The 6,265-nt window shown below is 42.4% G+C and overlaps 1 pseudogene; it reads left to right on the top strand.

The window, feature by feature from the left end:
- The first annotated feature begins 3,687 nt into the window (after positions 1–3,687).
- On the top strand, positions 3,688–5,848 carry LOC101125935 (FMR1-interacting protein NUFIP1-like; annotated as a pseudogene).
- The last annotated feature ends 417 nt before the right edge of the window (positions 5,849–6,265 follow it).

Raw genomic sequence — 6,265 nt, 5'->3', positions numbered from 1 at the left:
TGTTTAGCCTTTTGTTTTGTTATCGCACCCTAATCAGCTGTGATATTAAATAATTGCCACAGATTGTTATCACCAAATGCCCTAGGAAAAAGGCTGTTTACACTTAACAAAATCTGAATTAGATCAATTAACACTAACCCTAAAAATCAGGTTTCCATAGTTAAATGCTCCTCAGATTGTTGTAAGTCCATTGTTAATATTCAGAGTTCTGAAAGTTGATTTTGATAATTTTTGCCAGTACTCTCATTGCTTTCAAGGAAGAAGTAGAATCTCGGGGTTCATTAAAATGCCATTCCGGAAGTACTTCTCAGTAACTAGTAAGATTCTTTGTTTGACCAAACTCTGGTCATTCTCCTAAATCCTATCCTCGTCCCATCTGTGCACTTCCTTGTAAAGACCAATTTTAGCAAGGATCCTAACAAAGTCAGTTTAGCAAGAACACTCCACCCTTTATATCTGATTATCCTCAATATCCGATCAGGTTCTTTATCCTTCACAATCTCCCTGATGATATCGAATTACTCCAGCCTGTTTTCAGCAAGAGTTCAGTTAGGTTATTTTGGTTAGAATCTCCCTTATTATTGAGGCTTCTGCTGCAATTTTCCATCTGCTGACCACCTCTCTGTTCCTTGGCTATGAATTTCCACTGCCCCATGCTGTATTTAGAGCTGAGGTCAATCTCTTTATTCCACAGCGAAATTCCATTGCAATGATCCCAACACCAGTATCAATAGCCTTCGTCACCTACCTTGAATAAGTCTTCTATATGGTGCTTTAGCAAGTGTCACTGCATTTTTTTTCTTTAACACTAACTTAAATATTCAATACATGAAATATAATACCTGGAGGACAAGATGTTTTTTCTTTTTTCTACTGATTTTCCTCAGCAATTATTGCCTGGTACATAAAACATCATTCAATGAATATTTCTTAAAATGAATCAATATATTATATTGTGTTGTTAAGTTGAAGGTCTTCACATACTTCACATATTTTAACTTTCAAGAAAAATAGCCCTCTCCCTCTCCCTCTCCCTCTCCCTCTCCCTTTCTCTCTCCCTCTCGTCTCCGTCTCCCCCACGGTCTCCCTCTCCCTCTCTTTCCATGGTCTCCCTCTGATGCCCAGCTGAAGCTGGACTGTACTGCTGCCATCTCGGCTCACTGCAACCTCCCTGCCTGATTCTCCTGCCTCAGCCTGCCGAGTGCCTGCGATTGCAGGCGCGCGCCGCCACGCCTGACTAGTTTTCGTATTTTTTTGGTGGAGATGGGGTTTCGCTGTGTTGGCCGGGCTGGTCTCCAGCTCCTAACCGCGAGTGATCTGCCAGCCTCGGCCTCCTGAGGTGCCGGGATTGCAGACGGAGTCTCTTTCACTCAGTGCTCAATGTTGCTCAGGCTGGAGTGCAGTGGCAGTGATCTTGGCTAGCTACAACCTCCACCTCCCAGCCGCCTGCCTTTGCCTCCCAAAGTGCCGAGATTGCAGCCTCTGCCCGGCCGCCACCCCGTCTGGGAAGTGAGGAGCATCTCTGCCTGGCCGCCCATGGTCTGGGATGTGAGGAGTCCCTCTGCCCGGCTGCCCAGTCTGGGAAGTGAGGAGGCCTCTTCCCGGCCGCCATCCCCTCTAGGAAGTGAGGAACGTCTCTGCCCGGCCACCCATCATCTGAGATGTGGGTAGCGCCTCTGCCCCGCCGCACCGTCTGGGATGTAAGGAGCACCTCTGCCCGGCTGTGACCCTGTCTGGGAGGTGAGGAGCGTCTCTGCCCGGCCGCCCCGTCTGAGAAGTGAGGAGCCCCTCCGCCCGGCAGCTGCCCCGTCTGGGAAGTGAGGAGCATCTCTGCCCGGCAGCCGCCCCATCCGGGAGGTGGGGGGCAGCACCCGCCCAGCCAGCCTCCCCATCCGGGAGGTGGGGGGAGCCTCCGCCCGGCCGCTGCCCTGTCCGGGAGGTGGGGGAGGGGGGGGGCGCCTCTGCCAGGCTGCCCCTTCTGGGAAGTGAGGAGCCCCTCTGCCCGGCCGCCACCCCGTCTGGGAGGTGTACCCAACAGCTCATTGAGAATGGGCCGTGATGACGATGGCGGTTTTGTCGAATAGAAAAGGGGGAAATGTGGGGAAAAGATACAGAAATCAGATTGTTGCTGTGTCTGTGTAGAAAGAAGTAGACATAGGAGACTCCATTTTGTTCTGTACTAATAAAAATTCTTCTGCCTTGGGATGCTGTTGATCTATGACCTTACCCCCAACCCGGTGCTCTCTGAAACATGTGCTGTGTCCACTCAGGGTTGAATGGATTAGGGGTGGTGCAAGATGTGCTTTGTTAAACAGATGCTTGAAGGCAGCATGCTCGTTAAGAGTCATCACCACTCCCTAATCTCAAGTACCCAGGGACACAAACCCTGCGGAAGGCCGCAGGGTCCTCTGCCTAGGAAAACCAGAGACCTGTGTTCACTTGTTTATCTGCTGACCTTCCCTCCACTATTGTCCTATGACCCTGCCAAATCCCCCTCTGCGAGAAACACCCAAGCATGATCAATAAAAATAAATAAATAAAAATAAAAGAGATTAACCAGTTTCTAGCAAAAAATAAAAAATAAAAAAATAAAAATAATAAAAGTATTAAGATGAACTTCAATTATAAAATATTTAAAAAAAAAGAAAAATAAATTGGCTATATGTACCATACTTAAAAGAGTAACTCCATTATTCTTTGGCTGTGACTTTGTGCTAGCAATATGCCTATTGCTATTCTGTCCATCAGCTGTCACTGTCAACATGCTTCTCTGTCCTTCCTTTCCCTCTGTTTTATGAATTATTTCTCTAATGCCTTCTGATATGACATAATATGACAAAATACAATGTGACATGGTATTATATAAGATAATCTTTATTTAATTAAAATGTTCAATTAGGTCTGATTCTTATTTGAAATATTCCAATGACTTCTCATTGCCTGAATTATAAATTCCAAACCATCTATTCCATTACAGAAGACCCAAATATACCCTGTTAGTCAGAATTGTTTATTCTTTTTTGATACTCTCAGCAAAAAAGATCAACTGTAGTTTGATCTTTGTAGATCAACTGTAATTTGAGGCTACATGTTATTGAAGCTGAAAGTTAGGGCTTTGAAAGCTCATGTTTTGCCTCCAAACCCCATTGTTATTCCTTTCTAGGTGTGTAAACATTTCCTAGTAATGTCACTTTTATGAGTGTAATTTTGTTCATCTACAAAATGGAATAAATCATACTACTTTGACAAGATTATTAAAAAGGTTTAATGAGATAATGCATTTATTTAGCAAAGAATGAGTGACATAAGATACTAATATCTGGTAGGAGCACATTTATAATTGGTAAGTACTAATGTTAGTAACTCTTAATATTGTCATTCTTATCATACAATGTTGATGAAATTTCAAGTAGCATTCAATACTTTGTGATATATGCACGTCTCCCTTTCTATACTGTGAGTTGAGAGAAAACATGTACCATTCCCAGGAAATGTACCATTCCCAGGAAATGCTTATTTATATCAATTAGAATAGTGCCTGGGGCAGATGATGTGCTCATCAAATAAAAGTTGAATAAATGGATAAGATTAATATCTACTTATTTCAGTGTATACACTTATTTTACGAAAATATTTGAGAGGTATTTAAAACAATATAAATAACTCGTCAATAACTGAACCTCTTGAATATATTTATTTGAGCTTATAAATTATCCAGATTTCATTTTGATAAGTTCTCCTTTCTAAAATATTAAGACTAGACAGTTGCGTGCTAGACTCCGGACCCGGCCGGTGGTATGGCTGAGCCGACTAGTGATTTCGCGACTCCTATCGGGTGGCGTGCGTCTCCCGAGCTGACTCCCACGTTAGGGCCCCTGACCGACACTGCCCCGCCGTGGGACAGCTGGATGTTCTGGGAAATTCTGCCGCCACCGCCACCACCACTTACGTCCTCGCTTCCCGCAGCCTGGTCAAAGCCTTCCTCTGAGTCGCAGCCCCCCATAGAGGCCCAGTCTCTCCCTGTGGCTCTGCCCCCCTTCGACGCCCAGCTTCTTCCCGGGACGCAACCCCCCTTCGGCGCCCAGTCCCCTCTTGATTCTCAGCCTCAACCCAGCGGCCAGCCTTGGAATTTCCATGCTTCCACATTGTGGTATTGGAGACAGTCTTCTGATAGGTTTCCTCGGCATCAGAAGTCCTTCAACCCTTCAGTTAAAAATTCTTATTATCCACGAAAGTATGATGCAAAATTCACAGACTTCAGCTTACCTCCCAGTAGAAAACAGAAAAAAAAAGAAAAGAAAGGGACCAGTTTTTCACTTTTTTTCTGATACCTGTGATCGTGGTTTTAAAAATCAAGAAAAGTATGACAAACACGTCTGAACATACAAAATGCCCTGAAGTAGACTGCTCTTTTACTGCACACGAGAAGACTGTCCAGTTCCATTGGAGAAATATGCATGCTCCTGGCATGAAGATCAAGTTAGACACTCCAGAGGAAATTGCACAGTGGAGGGAAGAAAGAAGGAAAAACTAGCCAACTCTGGCCAATATTGAAAGGAAGAAGAAGTTAAAACTTGAAAAGGAGAAGAGAGGAGCAGTATTGACCACAACACAATATGGCAAGATGAAGGGGATGTCCAGACATTCACAAATGGCAAAGATCAGAAGTCCTGGCGAGAATCACAAATGGAAAAACGACAATTCTAGACAGAGAGCAGTCACTGGATCAGGCAATCACTTGTGTGATTTGAAGCCAGAAGGTCCACCTTAGGCAAATGCAGATCCTCTTGGTGTTTTGATAAACAGTGATTCTGAGTCTGATAAGGAGGAGAAACCACAACACTCTGTGATACCCAAGGAAGTGACACCAGCCCTATGCTCACTAATGAGTAGCTATGGCAGTCTTTCAGGGTCAGAGAGTGAGCCAGAAGAAACTCCCATCAAGACTGAAGCAGACGTTTTGGCAGAAAACCAGGTTCTTGATAGCAGTGCTCCTAAGAGTCCAAGTCAAGATGTTAAAGCAACTGTTAGAAATTTTTCAGAAGCCAAGAGTGAGAACCTAAAGAAAAGTTTTGAAAAGACAAACCCTAAGAGAAAAAAAGATTATCACAACTATCAAACGTTATTCGAACCAAGAACACACCATCCATATCTCTTGGAAATGCTTCTAGCTCCGGACATTCGACACGAAAGAAATGTGGTTTTGCAGTGTGTTCGGTACATCATCAAAAAAGACTTTTTTGGACTGGATACTAATTCTGCAAAAAGTAAAGATGTATAGGCGTCTGGTGTTTCAGCATACATAACTGAAGCATGTGAAACAGTATCATCCTCGTTAGTAGAGGAAAACCAAAACCCTTTTTTCCCTCAAAACTGGATTTTTAATTAAATTGTAAACCTTGTAGGATATGTGTTGGAATTTTAAGTCTTTCCTTTGGTTCTATGCAAATAAACACATAACTGATTTTTTAAGACTGTGTCTGTATTGTTGGGATCGAATCTAGTATTTGCTGGGAGAATTTTTTCTTTGTATTTATTTTAATGTATTGTTCTCATGTAAAAATGACTGATGTGTCAGTTAAGAATTGAAGATAGGTTTAGCAGTAAAGAAGAAAGCTTTTAAAAGGATTGATTCAGCTAAGCAAAGTTGGGCAGAGAAATACAGCCATTTTGTTTTTAATGCAGAAAAGGAAGATGTTCTGTAGCAAGGGGGAATATTTTAAAAATAAACCAGATCAAATTAATACAATCAGGAGATTTCAAAATGTAAATATTCCTTATTTAAGACATGTTTAAATTCACCTACTAGCACGACTTACATACCTCAAATATTGAATGTTTAAAATATTAATACAGATGGGGCCTCTGTTTATGTTTAGATACAATTGAAGTACTTAATTGGAGCTTTTTAAAAATTGTAAATGAAAGCTAGTGAGATCTTTTTGTCTCCTATAATACCAGGGAATTTGAGCTTGTGTTCTAGTCATTGTACTAGCTGTAGCTATTGGTCTGCCCTTTTGACATACAGCTAAAAGGGACTAAACTTTTAAAAAATTAGTCTGTTACAGTTGAAGATTAACTTTTCTTAACATTGTGATTACTGAAGTTCATGAATCTTGCTGTCAAGGAAGAAAGGTAAGAAAGCTGATAGCTCCTCCATGTTGGTAAAATCCTCTCCAGAATCTTGGAACACCTGGCATGTGACCCTAGTGACGTCACAGACCTGAGATGAAGATTCATGTTTAGCCAGTGTTTTCCAGCCTTG

The sequence above is a fragment of the Gorilla gorilla genome, chromosome 5 (assembly GCF_029281585.2).
Source record: "Gorilla gorilla gorilla isolate KB3781 chromosome 5, NHGRI_mGorGor1-v2.1_pri, whole genome shotgun sequence".
Lineage (NCBI taxonomy): Eukaryota > Metazoa > Chordata > Mammalia > Primates > Hominidae > Gorilla > Gorilla gorilla.
Note: the sequence above shows the minus strand (reverse complement) of the source record. Positions and strands in the feature narration are given on the sequence as shown.